This window comes from Schistocerca piceifrons, unplaced genomic scaffold (assembly GCF_021461385.2).
Source record: "Schistocerca piceifrons isolate TAMUIC-IGC-003096 unplaced genomic scaffold, iqSchPice1.1 HiC_scaffold_701, whole genome shotgun sequence".
Lineage (NCBI taxonomy): Eukaryota > Metazoa > Arthropoda > Insecta > Orthoptera > Acrididae > Schistocerca > Schistocerca piceifrons.
The window spans coordinates 642,785-661,382 of NW_025728950.1; the positions used below are offsets into that span (position 1 = coordinate 642,785).

At 49.0% G+C, this 18,598-nt stretch overlaps 5 pseudogenes; all 5 read right to left on the reverse strand.

Moving 5' to 3' along the window:
* Positions 1-3,132: 3,132 nt before the first annotated feature.
* On the reverse strand, positions 3,133-3,343 carry LOC124769418 (annotated as a pseudogene).
* Positions 3,344-6,572: 3,229 nt separating this feature from the next.
* On the reverse strand, positions 6,573-6,783 carry LOC124769623 (annotated as a pseudogene).
* Positions 6,784-10,016: 3,233 nt separating this feature from the next.
* Positions 10,017-10,227, reverse strand: LOC124769595 (annotated as a pseudogene).
* A 3,229-nt stretch (positions 10,228-13,456) lies between these two features.
* LOC124769640 lies at positions 13,457-13,667 on the reverse strand (annotated as a pseudogene).
* A 3,231-nt stretch (positions 13,668-16,898) lies between these two features.
* LOC124769596 lies at positions 16,899-17,109 on the reverse strand (annotated as a pseudogene).
* Between the last annotated feature and the right edge of the window lie 1,489 nt (positions 17,110-18,598).

Genomic DNA, 18,598 nt, shown 5'->3' on the forward strand with positions numbered 1-18,598 from the left:
TGCTATGCCTTGGGGGCGACGACACACTACTCAGAAACACACCTCCCTCTCCAGGTGTGAAGCAAGTGATGATGTTAAAAACTAAATAGAAAGAAATAAATAAAGACAGAAATGAAGGCAAAATAAAAAAAAAACAGCGACGGCAGCACACTCAAACGAAACTGGCGAGATAATCCCATCGCCCATAGAATTAACGAAGTAATAATCCTCTAAGATAGATTATGTTTTCCAATTTTCCAATAATTTTTCATACAAGGTTCACACAATTTCCGTGTTAACAATTTCCATATTATCAGTATCATAGAACAGTCTACTCTAGTGATGCCCTGAAGGCCAATATCAAATCTGGGGTATGGGTAAGTCAAGGGTAGTTTGAAAGTCTGAGTGACAAAGATCCAGGGGTACACTCAGGCAATTCTTATACGAGGTGCCTTAGTCAGCCCGGAACACCTTTTGATAACCATGAACCATTGCAACTTTAAGAAATCTTCCAAAAGTAATGGTATATTTCCGGTCAGATTCCGCCAGGCGATGCTGGCTCCAAAGGTAGTCCATGAAAGAGACAGCATCGGTGAGGCAAAGGTCATAGATCGTGAAAATGGTGTGGCCCAAGAGCCACACCATTGCGTTACGTCGTGTTCGTTGGTTGGTCTGAATATCAGGGGTAAGGAACCAGTCGATTGACACATAGTCCAGTGTAGTCCCACCGATCAGCGCTAATAGCACACGTGCAAGGTCCCACACTTCTGTGACGTGAGGGCATAAGAGACGATGCTCTCTGGTGTCTACGTCACCACATCGGCCGCAAGCAGCCGAGGGCCATAGGCGGATGGCCGCCAGGCGGTGATTAGTGGGTATTAAATTGTTTACAACGCGATACCATAGCGCTGAAACTTCTGTGGGAAGGGCTGGGTGGTTGATATTAGCCCAAGCTTGGTGCCAGATGACCGACGGTCGTCTGTCCTCCAATTTATGTGGTGTGGGCTGGCCTCGAAGCGCCTAGTAAAGGCGCTTCGATGTGCGTGCCTTGTCGGTGGCCACTGTTAGGACGTAACTTTGATTGAGGTAATAGTCCTTGACTGTCGTCATCCGGAATGGAATATGTGTCAAACATACTGGTGCACGCGCCGATTGTGGGCGATAACGGTCGAAAAGCACCGCTGTTGTACCACCTGGGTCAATCTCACGCAAAGTGGCGATACTTTGAATCAGGATTGCCGCACATTTGCGGGGAAAGTCAATGAGTCCAAGGCCACTATCGACCTTTGGCAGTGTACAATTCTGCGCATCAACTTTGAATAGTGCATGCCGCCACAATAGGCAATATACTGTTTGTGAGATGGCTCTGCTGGTTTGTTTTGGTAGCGTATGGAGTTGTGCTACATACTATGCCCGTGATAGGATGTATGTACTAATCAGTTGGATTCGTTGATGGAGGTCGAGTCGTCGATCAGTGTGACTCATGCAAAATCCTCTGATGCGCGTGAGAATCCGCCTGCACGTGAGTGTTAACATGCGCTGCGGACAGTCAGTCACCTCAAGACCCAAGATACGTTGTTCCCCTACAATCCGGTTGCATGGGCGTTCGATGGTCAATGATCGTGGCCCTAGTGGCATTAGCACCATTTTGTTGGATTTTAACATGGCACCGGATGCTCGTTCATAAACGTGGAGGACTCGGCGAACCGAATCGATGTCATTGGCGTTTGCTACAAACACACCTACACCATCCGCGTATGCCGCACTGCGGAAGGTGACGCCTGGGAAAGGAACACCATCGACCATCCGTCCGATGTCACGCAGCATGGGGTCCAGCGCCAAAGCGATAAAATACACTGACGAGGGACAGCCTTGTCGAACTGATCGTCTGATGGGAATTGGTCGTGATCTGCAGCCGTTCACAATGATTCTGGAATTTGCTCCATCCAAGAAGTGCCGGATGACTCTTATGAAGTGCTCCCCGAAACCCTTCCGCGACATAACGGCCAGCAGGTAAGGATGGGAGAAGGCACCGGCGAAATCTAGAGATCAATTGAAGCCGGGGTTCGAGCGTCGGCGGTGGGTGAGTAAGACAGCATCACGGTATATAGAAGCAGCGGTGAAGGTGGTTCGATTCGAAACGCCAGTGTACCTTATTCATTACCTGTTTAAGATGTGAAGCCACACTTCGTGCCACCAACTTATAATCAGTGTTAAGAACACGTCCTTAGCCCGACAGTGACCTGTGACCTTTGGATTAAGGACAATACGTACAGCTAGAAAATCGGCGGGTAGCTCGCAACCAGGAAACATCTCCTCGCACGTTTTGCAGAAGCGGTCTCCTAACAGGCCGGAAAACCTAGCACTTCGATTAGTGCTGGAATGGCACAATCGAAGGGCGGTATCCTTGCGGAGTACCGCCAGAGATGAAAAACCGCAGTGTCAGGGCCTAAATGCTTGCAGCGTGTGCGCTCCACATGTGGGAGTGACACACGGTGGTGCGGGCCGATATGGCAACAGGCGACCGTCGAAAACATCGCAAAGGCAAGTGCCGGAAGGAACGACCAAATACGAGATCACTCGTCAACATCCCAGTACTACCCTCCATGTCGAGGAGTAAACTGCGACTCCCATTTGAACGCCGCTAGCTGCCAGGGCAGTGGAGAAGCCGTGAGGCCGCCCCACAGCAGCGTCAGGCCGGTGCGAGCTATACTGGCGCGAGCTACACCTAGCCGAGTGCTTACATCGTCCACCGCCTACTGCATATGTGTGTGTGCGTGTGTACACACGTATTCAGCGTGCGTGAGGCGGCGACGACGACGACGTTCGCGAGGAGCTAAGGATATAACTCCAAAAAATGTAATTAAAATTATCTGTGCCCGGACCATAAGAGACGCTAACGAGGCATCCGAAGGCACTGTCCTGTGCCCCCATAAATTACCAGCCTAGCGTAATGCGGCTGCAAGTGCCGTCCGGCTAACCGCAAAAAAAAAAAAAAAAAATTCTTAAGATAATCTTAAATTAATGAAAAGAAATCGTGGTGTGTAAGCAACTAACTACTGGGCACATCAACAACTACGACAAGTTTTGCTACCAGCGGAATATCTGATCACTGCAGAAAGTTAACCCATTTCAGGCTGTGTTTTAATTAATTTTAGGTGGGCCGATCCCGGCGGTACTTCAATGCCGGGCCAACCCGCGACAGAGGTGGAGCAAGCCCCTAGCACTCCGTCATAAGCCAAAAATGAGTGTAATATTCTGGTCGTGTGATGCAGGACGTATCAGATATTAAGCTGATAAGACAAATACTACACTTTTTTCCCTCCTACCTCCCCTATAGACCTACCTTTTCCTCTCCAAAAATGCCGCCATCCTCTAGTGTCGACGCAGCACGTAAAGCAGGGTGTTGTTAGTAGCAAGACTCATTGCCATAAACCGAAAATAAAAGCGGAGGCATACTCTGCTATGCCTTGGGGGCGACGACACACTACTCAGAAACACACCTCCCTCTCCAGGTGTGAAGCAAGTGATGATGTTAAAAACTAAATAGAAAGAAATAAATAAAGACAGAAATGAAGGCAAAATAAAAAAAAAACAGCGACGGCAGCACACTCAAACGAAACTGGCGAGATAATCCCATCGCCCATAGAATTAACGAAGTAATAATCCTCTAAGATAGATTATGTTTTCCAATTTTCCAATAATTTTTCATACAAGGTTCACACAATTTCCGCGTTAACAATTTCCATATTATCAGTATCATAGAACAGTCTACTCTAGTGATGCCCTGAAGGCCAATATCAAATCTGGGGTATGGGTAAGTCAAGGGTAGTTTGAAAGTCTGAGTGACAAAGATCCAGGGGTACACTCAGGCAATTCTTATACGAGGTGCCTTAGTCAGCCCAGAACACCTTTTGATAACCATGAACCATTGCAACTTTAAGAAATCTTCCAAAAGTAATGGTATATTTCCGGTCAGATTCCGCCAGGCGATGCTGGCTCCAAAGGTAGTCCATGAAAGAGACAGCATCGGTGAGGCAAAGGTCATAGATCGTGAAAATGGTGTGGCCCAAGAGCCACACCATTGCGTTACGTCGTGTTCGTTGGTTGGTCTGAATATCAGGGGTAAGGAACCAGTCGATTGACACATAGTCCAGTGTAGTCCCACCGATCAGCGCTAATAGCACACGTGCAATGTCCCACACTTCTGTGACGTGAGGGCATAAGAGACGATGCTCTCTGGTGTCTACGTCACCACATCGGCCGCAAGCAGCCGAGGGCCATAGGCGGATGGCCGCCAGGCGGTGATTAGTGGGTATTAAATTGTTTACAACGCGATACCATAGCGCTGAAACTTCTGTGGGAAGGGCTGGGTGGTTGATATTAGCCCAAGCTTGGTGCCAGATGACCGACGGTCGTCTGTCCTCCAATTTATGTGGTGTGGGCTGGCCTCGAAGCGCCTAGTAAAGGCGCTTCGATGTGCGTGCCTTGTCGGTGGCCACTGTTAGGACGTAACTTTGATTGAGGTAATAGTCCTTGACTGTCGTCATCCGGAATGGAATATGTGTCAAACATACTGGTGCACGCGCCGATTGTGGGCGATAACGGTCGAAAAGCACCGCTGTTGTACGACCTGGGTCAATCTCACGCAAAGTGGCGATACTTTGAATCAGGATTGCCGCACATTTGCGGGGAAAGTCAATGAGTCCAAGGCCACTATCGACCTTTGGCAGTGTACAATTCTGCGCATTAACTTTGAATAGTGCATGCCGCCACAATAGGCAATATACTGTTTGTGAGATGGCTCTGCTGGTTTGTTTCGGTAGCGTATGGAGTTGTGCTACATACTATGCCCGTGATAGGATGTATGTACTAATCAGTTGGATTCGTTGATGGAGGTCGAGTCGTCGATCAGTGTGACTCATGCAAAATCCTCTGATGCGCGTGAGAATCCGCCTGCACGTGAGTGTTAACATGCGCTGCGGACAGTCAGTCACCTCAAGACCTAAGATACGTTGTTCCCCTACAATCCGGTTGCATGGGCGTTCGATGGTCAATGATCGTGGCCCTAGTGGCATTAGCACCATTTTGTTGGATTTTAACATGGCACCGGATGCTCGTTCATAAACGTGGAGGACTCGGCGAACCGAATCGATGTCATTGGCGTTTGCTACAAACACACCTACACCATCCGCGTATGCCGCACTGCGGAAGGTGACGCCTATGAAAGGAACACCATCGACCATCCGTCCGATGTCACGCAGCATGGGGTCCAGCGCCAAAGCGATAAAATACACTGACAAGGGACAGCCTTGTCGAACTGATCGTCTGATGGGAATTGGTCGTGATCTGCAGCCGTTCACAATGATTCTGGAATTTGCTCCATCCAAGAAGTGCCGGATGACTCTTATGAAGTGCTCCCCGAAACCCTTCCGCGACATAACGGCCAGCAGGTAAGGATGGGAGAAGGCACCGGCGAAATCTAGAGATCAATTGAAGCCGGGGTTCGAGCGTCGGCGGTGGGTGAGTAAGACAGCATCACGGTATATAGAAGCAGCGGTGAAGGTGGTTCGATTCGAAACGCCAGTGTACCTTATTCATTACCTGTTTAAGATGTGAAGCCACACTTCGTGCCACCAACTTATAATCAGTGTTAAGAACACGTCCTTAGCCCGACAGTGACCTGTGACCTTTGGATTAAGGACAATACGTACAGCTAGAAAATCGGCGGGTAGCTCGCAACCAGCAAACATCTCCTCGCACGTTTTGCAGAAGCGGTCTCCTAACAGGCCGGAAAACCTAGCACTTCGATTAGTGCTGGAATGGCACAATCGAAGGGCGGTATCCTTGCGGAGTACCGCCAGAGATGAAAAACCGCAGTGTCAGGGCCTAAATGCTTGCAGCGTGTGCGCTCCACATGTGGGCGTGACACACGGTGGTGCGGGCCGATATGGCAACAGGCGACCGTCGAAAACATCGCAAAGGCAAGTGCCGGAAGGAACGACCAAATACGAGATCACTCGTCAACATCCCAGTACTACCCTCCATGTCGAGGAGTAAACTGCGACTCCCATTTGAACGCCGCTAGCTGCCAGGGCAGTGGAGAAGCCGTGAGGCCGCCCCACAGCAGCGTCAGGCCGGTGCGAGCTATACTGGCGCGAGCTACACCTAGCCGAGTGCTTACATCGTCCACCGCCTACTGCATATGTGTGTGTGCGTGTGTACACACGTATTCAGCGTGCGTGCGGCGGCGACGACGACGACGTTCGCGAGGAGCTAAGGATATAACTCCAAAAAATGTAATTAAAATTATCTGTGCCCGGACCATAAGAGACGCTAACGAGGCATCCGAAGGCACTGTCCTGTGCCCCCATAAATTACCAGCCTAGCGTAATGCGGCTGCAAGTGCCGTCCGGCTAACCGCAAAAAAAAAAAAAAAAAATTCTTAAGATAATCTTAAATTAATGAAAAGAAATCGTGGTGTGTAAGCAACTAACTACTGGGCACATCAACAACTACGACAAGTTTTGCTACCAGCGGAATATCTGATCACTGCAGAAAGTTAACCCATTTCAGGCTGTGTTTTAAATAATTTTAGGTGGGCCGATCCCGGCCGTACTTCAATGCCGGGCCAACCCGCGACAGAGGTGGAGCAAGCCCCTAGCACTCCGTCATAAGCCAAAAATGAGTGTAATATTCTGGTCGTGTGATGCAGGACGTATCAGATATTAAGCTGAGAAGACAAATACTACACTTTTTTCCCTCCTACCTCCCCTATAGACCTACCTTTTCCTCTCCAAAAATGCCGCCATCCTCTAGTGTCGACGCAGCACGTAAAGCAGTATGTTGTTAGTAGCAAGACTCATTGCCATAAACCGAAAATAAAAGCGGAGGCATACTCTGCTATGTCTTGGGGGCGACGACACACTACTCAGAAACACACCTCCCTCTCCAGGTGTGAAGCAAGTGATGATGTTAAAAACTAAATAGAAAGAAATAAATAAAGACAGAAATGAAGGCAAAATAAAAAAAAAGAAACAGCAACGGCAGCACACTCAAACGAAACTGGCGAGATAATCCCATCGCCCATAGAATTAACGAAGTAATAATCCTCTAAGATAGATTATGTTTTCCAATTTTCCAATAGTTTTTCATACAAGGTTCACACAATTTCCGTGTTAACAATTTCCATATTATCAGTATCATAGAACAGTCTACTCTAGTGATGCCCTGAAGGCCAATATCAAATCTGGGGTATGGGTAAGTCAAGGGTAGTTTGAAAGTCTGAGTGACAAAGATCCAGGGGTACACTCAGGCAATTCTTATACGAGGTGCCTTAGTCAGCCCGGAACACCTTTTGATAACCATGAACCATTGCAACTTTAAGAAATCTTCCAAAAGTAATGGTATATTTCCGGTCAGATTCCGCCAGGCGATGCTGGCTCCAAAGGTAGTCCATGAAAGAGACAGCATCGGTGAGGCAAAGGTCATAGATCGTGAAAATGGTGTGGCCCAAGAGCCACACCATTGCGTTACGTCGTGTTCGTTGGTTGGTCTGAATATCAGGGGTAAGGAACCAGTCGATTGACACATAGTCCAGTGTAGTCCCACCGATCAGCGCTAATAGCACACGTGCAAGGTCCCACACTTCTGTGACGTGAGGGCATAAGAGACGATGCTCTCTGGTGTCTACGTCACCACATCGGCCGCAAGCAGCCGAGGGCCATAGGCGGATGGCCGCCAGGCGGTGATTAGTGGGTATTAAATTGTTTACAACGCGATACCATAGCGCTGAAACTTCTGTGGGAAGGGCTGGGTGGTTGATATTAGCCCAAGCTTGGTGCCAGATGACCGACGGTCGTCTGTCCTCCAATTTATGTGGTGTGGGCTGGCCTCGAAGCGCCTAGTAAAGGCGCTTCGATGTGCGTGCCTTGTCGGTGGCCACTGTTAGGACGTAACTTTGATTGAGGTAATAGTCCTTGACTGTCGTCATCCGGAATGGAATATGTGTCAAACATACTGGTGCACGCGCCGATTGTGGGCGATAACGGTCGAAAAGCACCGCTGTTGTACGACCTGGGTCAATCTCACGCAAAGTGGCGATACTTTGAATCAGGATTGCCGCACATTTGCGGGGAAAGTCAATGAGTCCAAGGCCACTATCGACCTTTGGCAGTGTACAATTCTGCGCATCAACTTTGAATAGTGCATGCCGCCACAATAGGCAATATACTGTTTGTGAGATGGCTCTGCTGGTTTGTTTCGGTAGCGTATGGAGTTGTGCTACATACTATGCCCGTGATAGGATGTATGTACTAATCAGTTGGATTCGTTGATGGAGGTCGAGTCGTCGATCAGTGTGACTCATGCAAAATCCTCTGATGCGCGTGAGAATCCGCCTGCACGTGAGTGTTAACATGCGCTGCGGACAGTCAGTCACCTCAAGACCCAAGATACGTTGTTCCCCTACAATCCGGTTGCATGGGCGTTCGATGGTCAATGATCGTGGCCCTAGTGGCATTAGCACCATTTTGTTGGATTTTAACATGGCACCGGATGCTCGTTCATAAACGTGGAGGACTCGGCGAACCGAATCGATGTCATTGGCGTTTGCTACAAACACACCTACACCATCCGCGTATGCCGCACTGCGGAAGGTGACGCCTGGGAAAGGAACACCATCGACCATCCGTCCGATGTCACGCAGCATGGGGTCCAGCGCCAAAGCGATAAAATACACTGACAAGGGACAGCCTTGTCGAACTGATCGTCTGATGGGAATTGGTCGTGATCTGCAGCCGTTCACAATGATTCTGGAATTTGCTCCATCCAAGAAGTGCCGGATGACTCTTATGAAGTGCTCCCCGAAACCCTTCCGCGACATAACGGCCAGCAGGTAAGGATGGGAGAAGGCACCGGCGAAATCTAGAGATCAATTGAAGCCGGGGTTCGAGCGTCGGCGGTGGGTGAGTAAGACAGCATCACGGTATATAGAAGCAGCGGTGAAGGTGGTTCGATTCGAAACGCCAGTGTACCTTATTCATTACCTGTTTAAGATGTGAAGCCACACTTCGTGCCACCAACTTATAATCAGTGTTAAGAACACGTCCTTAGCCCGACAGTGACCTGTGACCTTTGGATTAAGGACAATACGTACAGCTAGAAAATCGGCGGGTAGCTCGCAACCAGCAAACATCTCCTCGCACGTTTTGCAGAAGCGGTCTCCTAACAGGCCGGAAAACCTAGCACTTCGATTAGTGCTGGAATGGCACAATCGAAGGGCGGTATCCTTGCGGAGTACCGCCAGAGATGAAAAACCGCAGTGTCAGGGCCTAAATGCTTGCAGCGTGTGCGCTCCACATGTGGGAGTGACACACGGTGGTGCGGGCCGATATGGCAACAGGCGACCGTCGAAAACATCGCAAAGGCAAGTGCCGGAAGGAACGACCAAATACGAGATCACTCGTCAACATCCCAGTACTACCCTCCATGTCGAGGAGTAAACTGCGACTCCCATTTGAACGCCGCTAGCTGCCAGGGCAGTGGAGAAGCCGTGAGGCCGCCCCACAGCAGCGTCAGGCCGGTGCGAGCTATACTGGCGCGAGCTACACCTAGCCGAGTGCTTACATCGTCCACCGCCTACTGCATATGTGTGTGTGCGTGTGTACACACGTATTCAGCGTGCGTGCGGCGGCGACGACGACGACGTTCGCGAGGAGCTAAGGATATAACTCCAAAAAATGTAATTAAAATTATCTGTGCCCGGACCATAAGAGACGCTAACGAGGCATCCGAAGGCACTGTCCTGTGCCCCCATAAATTACCAGCCTAGCGTAATGCGGCTGCAAGTGCCGTCCGGCTAACCGCAAAAAAAAAAAAAAAAAAATTCTTAAGATAATCTTAAATTAATGAAAAGAAATCGTGGTGTGTAAGCAACTAACTACTGGGCACATCAACAACTACGACAAGTTTTGCTACCAGCGGAATATCTGATCACTGCAGAAAGTTAACCCATTTCAGGCTGTGTTTTAATTAATTTTAGGTGGGCCGATCCCGGCCGTACTTCAATGCCGGGCCAACCCGCGACAGAGGTGGAGCAAGCCCCTAGCACTCCGTCATAAGCCAAAAATGAGTGTAATATTCTGGTCGTGTGATGCAGGACGTATCAGATATTAAGCTGATAAGACAAATACTACAATTTTTTCCCTCCTACCTCCCCTATAGACCTACCTTTTCCTCTCCAAAAATGCCGCCATCCTCTAGTGTCGACGCAGCACGTAAAGCAGGGTGTTGTTAGTAGCAAGACTCATTGCCATAAACCGAAAATAAAAGCGGAGGCATACTCTGCTATGTCTTGGGGGCGACGACACACTACTCAGAAACACACCTCCCTCTCCAGGTGTGAAGCAAGTGATGATGTTAAAAACTAAATAGAAAGAAATAAATAAAGACAGAAATGAAGGCAAAATAAAAAAAAAAAACAGCGACGGCAGCACACTCAAACGAAACTGGCGAGATAATCCCATCGCCCATAGAATTAACGAAGTAATAATCCTCTAAGATAGATTATGTTTTCCAATTTTCCAATAATTTTTCATACAAGGTTCACACAATTTCCGTGTTAACAATTTCCATATTATCAGTATCATAGAACAGTCTACTCTAGTGATGCCCTGAAGGCCAATATCAAATCTGGGGTATGGGTAAGTCAAGGGTAGTTTGAAAGTCTGAGTGACAAAGATCCAGGGGTACACTCAGGCAATTCTTATACGAGGTGCCTTAGTCAGCCCGGAACACCTTTTGATAACCATGAACCATTGCAACTTTAAGAAATCTTCCAAAAGTAATGGTATATTTCCGGTCAGATTCCGCCAGGCGATGCTGGCTCCAAAGGTAGTCCATGAAAGAGACAGCATCGGTGAGGCAAAGGTCATAGATCGTGAAAATGGTGTGGCCCAAGAGCCACACCATTGCGTTACGTCGTGTTCGTTGGTTGGTCTGAATATCAGGGGTAAGGAACCAGTCGATTGACACATAGTCCAGTGTAGTCCCACCGATCAGCGCTAATAGCACACGTGCAAGGTCCCACACTTCTGTGACGTGAGGGCATAAGAGACGATGCTCTCTGGTGTCTACGTCACCACATCGGCCGCAAGCAGCCGAGGGCCATAGGCGGATGGCCGCCAGGCGGTGATTAGTGGGTATTAAATTGTTTACAACGCGATACCATAGCGCTGAAACTTCTGTGGGAAGGGCTGGGTGGTTGATATTAGCCCAAGCTTGGTGCCAGATGACCGACGGTCGTCTGTCCTCCAATTTATGTGGTGTGGGCTGGCCTCGAAGCGCCTAGTAAAGGCGCTTCGATGTGCGTGCCTTGTCGGTGGCCACTGTTAGGACGTAACTTTGATTGAGGTAATAGTCCTTGACTGTCGTCATCCGGAATGGAATATGTGTCAAACATACTGGTGCACGCGCCGATTGTGGGCGATAACGGTCGAAAAGCACCGCTGTTGTACGACCTGGGTCAATCTCACGCAAAGTGGCGATACTTTGAATCAGGATTGCCGCACATTTGCGGGGAAAGTCAATGAGTCCAAGGCCACTATCGACCTTTGGCAGTGTACAATTCTGCGCATCAACTTTGAATAGTGCATGCCGCCACAATAGGCAATATACTGTTTGTGAGATGGCTCTGCTGGTTTGTTTCGGTAGCGTATGGAGTTGTGCTACATACTATGCCCGTGATAGGATGTATGTACTAATCAGTTGGATTCGTTGATGGAGGTCGAGTCGTCGATCAGTGTGACTCATGCAAAATCCTCTGATGCGCGTGAGAATCCGCCTGCACGTGAGTGTTAACATGCGCTGCGGACAGTCAGTCACCTCAAGACCCAAGATACGTTGTTCCCCTACAATCCGGTTGCATGGGCGTTCGATGGTCAATGATCGTGGCCCTAGTGGCATTAGCACCATTTTGTTGGATTTTAACATGGCACCGGATGCTCGTTCATAAACGTGGAGGACTCGGCGAACCGAATCGATGTCATTGGCGTTTGCTACAAACACACCTACACCATCCGCGTATGCCGCACTGCGGAAGGTGACGCCTGGGAAAGGAACACCATCGACCATCCGTCCGATGTCACGCAGCATGGGGTCCAGCGCCAAAGCGATAAAATACACTGACAAGGGACAGCCTTGTCGAACTGATCGTCTGATGGGAATTGGTCGTGATCTGCAGCCGTTCACAATGATTCTGGAATTTGCTCCATCCAAGAAGTGCCGGATGACTCTTATGAAGTGCTCCCCGAAACCCTTCCGCGACATAACGGCCAGCAGGTAAGGATGGGAGAAGGCACCGGCGAAATCTAGAGATCAATTGATGCCGGGGTTCGAGCGTCGGCGGTGGGTGAGTAAGACAGCATCACGGTATATAGAAGCAGCGGTGAAGGTGGTTCGATTCGAAACGCCAGTGTACCTTATTCATTACCTGTTTAAGATGTGAAGCCACACTTCGTGCCACCAACTTATAATCAGTGTTTAGAACACGTCCTTAGCCCGACAGTGACCTGTGACCTTTGGATTAAGGACAATACGTACAGCTAGAAAATCGGCGGGTAGCTCGCAACCAGCAAACATCTCCTCGCACGTTTTGCAGAAGCGGTCTCCTAACAGGCCGGAAAACCTAGCACTTCGATTAGTGCTGGAATGGCACAATCGAAGGGCGGTATCCTTGCGGAGTACCGCCAGAGATGAAAAACCGCAGTGTCAGGGCCTAAATGCTTGCAGCGTGTGCGCTCCACATGTGGGAGTGACACACGGTGGTGCGGGCCGATATGGCAACAGGCGACCGTCGAAAACATCGCAAAGGCAAGTGCCGGAAGGAACGACCAAATACGAGATCACTCGTCAACATCCCAGTACTACCCTCCATGTCGAGGAGTAAACTGCGACTCCCATTTGAACGCCGCTAGCTGCCAGGGCAGTGGAGAAGCCGTGAGGCCGCCCCACAGCAGCGTCAGGCCGGTGCGAGCTATACTGGCGCGAGCTACACCTAGCCGAGTGCTTACATCGTCCACCGCCTACTGCATATGTGTGTGTGCGTGTGTACACACGTATTCAGCGTGCGTGCGGCGGCGACGACGACGACGTTCGCGAGGAGCTAAGGATATAACTCCAAAAAATGTAATTAAAATTATCTGTGCCCGGACCATAAGAGACGCTAACGAGGCATCCGAAGGCACTGTCCTGTGCCCCCATAAATTACCAGCCTAGCGTAATGCGGCTGCAAGTGCCGTCCGGCTAACCGCAAAAAAAAAAAAAAAATTCTTAAGATAATCTTAAATTAATGAAAAGAAATCGTGGTGTGTAAGCAACTAACTACTGTGCACATCAACAACTACGACAAGTTTTGCTACCAGCGGAATATCTGATCACTGCAGAAAGTTAACCCATTTCAGGCTGTGTTTTAATTAATTTTAGGTGGGCCGATCCCGGCCGTACTTCAATGCCGGGCCATCCCGCGACAGAGGTGGAGCAAGCCCCTAGCACTCCGTCATAAGCCAAAAATGAGTGTAATATTCTGGTCGTGTGATGCAGGACGTATCAGATATTAAGCTGATAAGACAAATACTACAGTTTTTTCCCTCCTACCTCCCCTATAGACCTACCTTTTCCTCTCCAAAAATGCCGCCATCCTCTAGTGTCGACGCAGCACGTAAAGCAGGGTGTTGTTAGTAGCAAGACTCATTGCCATAAACCGAAAATAAAAGCGGAGGCATACTCTGCTATGCCTTGGGGGCGACGACACACTACTCAGAAACACACCTCCCTCTCCAGGTGTGAAGCAAGTGATGATGTTAAAAACTAAATAGAAAGAAATAAATAAAGACAGAAATGAAGGCAAAATAAAAAAAAACAGCGACGGCAGCACACTCAAACGAAACTGGCGAGATAATCCCATCGCCCATAGAATTAACGAAGTAATAATCCTCTAAGATAGATTATGTTTTCCAATTTTCCAATAATTTTTCATACAAGGTTCACACAATTTCCGTGTTAACAATTTCCATATTATCAGTATCATAGAACAGTCTACTCTAGTGATGCCCTGAAGGCCAATATCAAATCTGGGGTATGGGTAAGTCAAGGGTGGTTTGAAAGTCTGAGTGACAAAGATCCAGGGGTACACTCAGGCAATTCTTATACGAGGTGCCTTAGTCAGCCCGGAACACCTTTTGATAACCATGAACCATTGCAACTTTAAGAAATCTTCCAAAAGTAATGGTATATTTCCGGTCAGATTCTGCCAGGCGATGCTGGCTCCAAAGGTAGTCCATGAAAGAGACAGCATCGGTGAGGCAAAGGTCATAGATCGTGAAAATGGTGTGGCCCAAGAGCCACACCATTGCGTTACGTCGTGTTCGTTGGTTGGTCTGAATATCAGGGGTAAGGAACCAGTCGATTGACACATAGTCCAGTGTAGTCCCACCGATCAGCGCTAATAGCACACGTGCAAGGTCCCACACTTCTGTGACGTGAGGGCATAAGAGACGATGCTCTCTGGTGTCTACGTCACCACATCGGCCGCAAGCAGCCGAGGGCCATAGGCGGATGGCCGCCAGGCGGTGATTAGTGGGTATTAAATTGTTTACAACGCGATACCATAGCGCTGAAACTTCTGTGGGAAGGGCTGGGTGGTTGATATTAGCCCAAGCTTGGTGCCAGATGACCGACGGTCGTCTGTCCTCCAATTTATGTGGTGTGGGCTGGCCTCGAAGCGCCTAGTAAAGGCGCTTCGATGTGCGTGCCTTGTCGGTGGCCACTGTTAGGACGTAACTTTGATTGAGGTAATAGTCCTTGACTGTCGTCATCCGGAATGGAATATGTGTCAAACATACTGGTGCACGCGCCGATTGTGGGCGATAACGGTCGAAAAGCACCGCTGTTGTACGACCTGGGTCAATCTCACGCAAAGTGGCGATACTTTGAATCAGGATTGCCGCACATTTGCGGGGAAAGTCAATGAGTCCAAGGCCACTATCGACCTTTGGCAGTGTACAATTCTGCGCATCAACTTTGAATAGTGCATGCCGCCACAATAGGCAATATACTGTTTGTGAGATGGCTCTGCTGGTTTGTTTCGGTAGCGTATGGAGTTGTGCTACATACTATGCCCGTGATAGGATGTATGTACTAATCAGTTGGATTCGTTGATGGAGGTCGAGTCGTCGATCAGTGTGACTCATGCAAAATCCTCTGATGCGCGTGAGAATCCGCCTGCACGTGAGTGTTAACATGCGCTGCGGACAGTCAGTCACCTCAAGACCCAAGATACGTTGTTCCCCTACAATCCGGTTGCATGGGCGTTCGATGGTCAATGATCGTGGCCCTAGTGGCATTAGCACCATTTTGTTGGATTTTAACATGGCACCGGATGCTTGTTCATAAACGTGGAGGACTCGGCGAACCGAATCGATGTCATTGGCGTTTGCTACAAACACACCTACACCATCCGCGTATGCCACACTGCGGAAGGTGACGCCTGGGAAAGGAACACCATCGACCATCCGTCCGATGTCACGCAGCATGGGGTCCAGCGCCAAAGCGATAAAATACACTGACAAGGGACAGCCTTGTCGAACTGATCGTCTGATGGGAATTGGTCGTGATCTGCAGCCGTTCACAATGATTCTGGAATTTGCTCCATCCAAGAAGTGCCGGATGACTCTTATGAAGTGCTCCCCGAAACCCTTCCGCGACATAACGGCCAGCAGGTAAGGATGGGAGAAGGCACCGGCGAAATCTAGAGATCAATTGAAGCCGGGGTTCGAGCGTCGGCGGTGGGTGAGTAAGACAGCATCACGGTATATAGAAGCAGCGGTGAAGGTGGTTCGATTCGAAACGCCAGTGTACCTTATTCATTACCTGTTTAAGATGTGAAGCCACACTTCGTGCCACCAACTTATAATCAGTGTTAAGAACACGTCCTTAGCCCGACAGTGACCTGTGACCTTTGGATTAAGGACAATACGTACAGCTAGAAAATCGGCGGGTAGCTCGCAACCAGCAAACATCTCCTCGCACGTTTTGCAGAAGCGGTCTCCTAACAGGCCGGAAAACCTAGCACTTCGATTAGTGCTGGAATGGCACAATCGAAGGGCGGTATCCTTGCGGAGTACCGCCAGAGATGAAAAACCGCAGTGTCAGGGCCTAAATGCTTGCAGCGTGTGCGCTCCACATGTGGGAGTGACACACGGTGGTGCGGGCCGATATGGCAACAGGCGACCGTCGAAAACATCGCAAAGGCAAGTGCCGGAAGGAACGACCAAATACGAGATCACTCGTCAACATCCCAGTACTACCCTCCATGTCGAGGAGTAAACTGCGACTCCCATTTGAACGCCGCTAGCTGCCAGGGCAGTGGAGAAGCCGTGAGGCCGCCCCACAGCAGCGTCAGGCCGGTGCGAGCTATACTGGCGCGAGCTACACCTAGCCGAGTGCTTACATCGTCCACCGCCTACTGCATATGTGTGTGTGCGTGTGTACACACGTATTCAGCGTGCGTGCGGCGGCGACGACGACGACGTTCGCGAGGAGCTAAGGATATAACTCCAAAAAATGTAATTAAAATTATCTGTGCCCGGACCATAAGAGACGCTAACGAGGCATCCGAAGGCACTGTCCTGTGCCCCCATAAATTACCAGCCTAGCGTAATGCGGCTGCAAGTGCCGTCCGGCTAACCGCAAAAAAAAAAAAAAAAAAAAATTCTTAAGATAATCTTAAATTAATGAAAAGAAATCGTGGTGTGTAAGCAACTAACTACTGGGCACATCAACAACTACGACAAGTTTTGCTACCAGCGGAATATCTGATCACTGCAGAAAGTTAACCCATTTCAGGCTGTGTTTTAATTAATTTTAGGTGGGCCGATCCCGGCCGTACTTCAATGCCGGGCCAACCCGCGACAGAGGTGGAGCAAGCCCCTAGCACTCCGTCATAAGCCAAAAATGAGTGTAATATTCTGGTCGTGTGATGCAGGACGTATCAGATATTAAGCTGATAAGACAAATACTACAATTTTTTCCCTCCTACCTCCCCTATAGACCTACCTTTTCCTCTCCAAAAATGCCGCCATCCTCTAGTGTCGACGCAGCACGTAAAGCAGGGTGTTGTTAGTTGCAAGACTCATTGCCATAAACCGAAAATAAAAGCGGAGGCATACTCTGCTATGTCTTGGGGGCGACGACACACTACTCAGAAACACACCTCCCTCTCCAGGTGTGAAGCAAGTGATGATGTTAAAAACTAAATAGAAAGAAATAAATAAAGACAGAAATGAAGGCAAAATAAAAAAAAAAAACAGCGACGGCAGCACACTCAAACGAAACTGGCGAGATAATCCCATCGCCCATAGAATTAACGAAGTAATAATCCTCTAAGATAGATTATGTTTTCCAATTTTCCAATAATTTTTCATACAAGGTTCACACAATTTCCGTGTTAACAATTTCCATATTATCAGTATCATAGAACAGTCTACTCTAGTGATGCCCTGAAGGCCAATATCAAATCTGGGGTATGGGTAAGTCAAGGGTAGTTTGAAAGTCTGAGTGACAAAGATCCAGGGGTACACTCAGGCAATTCTTATACGAGGTGCCTTAGTCAGCCCGGAACACCTTTTGATAACCATGAACCATTGCAACTTTAAGAAATCTTCCAAAAGTAATGGTATATTTCCGGTCAGATTCCGCCAGGCGATGCTGGCTCCAAAGGTAGTCCATGAAAGAGACAGCATCGGTGAGGCAAAGGTCATAGATCGTGAAAATGGTGTGGCCCAAGAGCCACACCATTGCGTTACGTCGTGTTCGTTGGTTGGTCTGAATATCAGGGGTAAGGAACCAGTCGATTGACACATAGTCCAGTGTAGTCCCACCGATCAGCGCTAATAGCACACGTGCAAGGTCCCACACTTCTGTGACGTGAGGGCATAAGAGACGATGCTCTCTGGTGTCTACGTCACCACATCGGCCGCAAGCAGCCGAGGGCCATAGGCGGATGGCCGCCAGGCGGTGATTAGTGGGTATTAAATTGTTTACAACGCGATACCATAGCGCTGAAACTTCTGTGGGAAGGGCTGGGTGGTTGATATTAGCCCAAGCTTGGTGCCAGATGACCGACGGTCGTCTGTCCTCCAATTTATGTGGTGTGGGCTGGCCTCGAAGCGCCTAGTAAAGGCGCTTCGATGTGCGTGCCTTGTCGGTGGCCACTGTTAGGACGTAACTTTGATTGAGGTAATAGTCCTTGACTGTCGTCATCCGGAATGGAATATGTGTCAAACATACTGGTGCACGCGCCGATTGTGGGCGATAACGGTCGAAAAGCACCGCTGTTGTACCACCTGGGTCAATCTCACGCAAAGTGGCGATACTTTGAATCAGGATTGCCGCACATTTGCGGGGAAAGTCAATGAGTCCAAGGCCACTATCGACCTTTGGCAGTGTACAATTCTGCGCATCAACTTTGAATAGTGCATGCCGCCACAATAGGCAATATACTGTTTGTGAGATGGCTCTGCTGGTTTGTTTCGGTAGCGTATGGAGTTGTGCTACATACTAT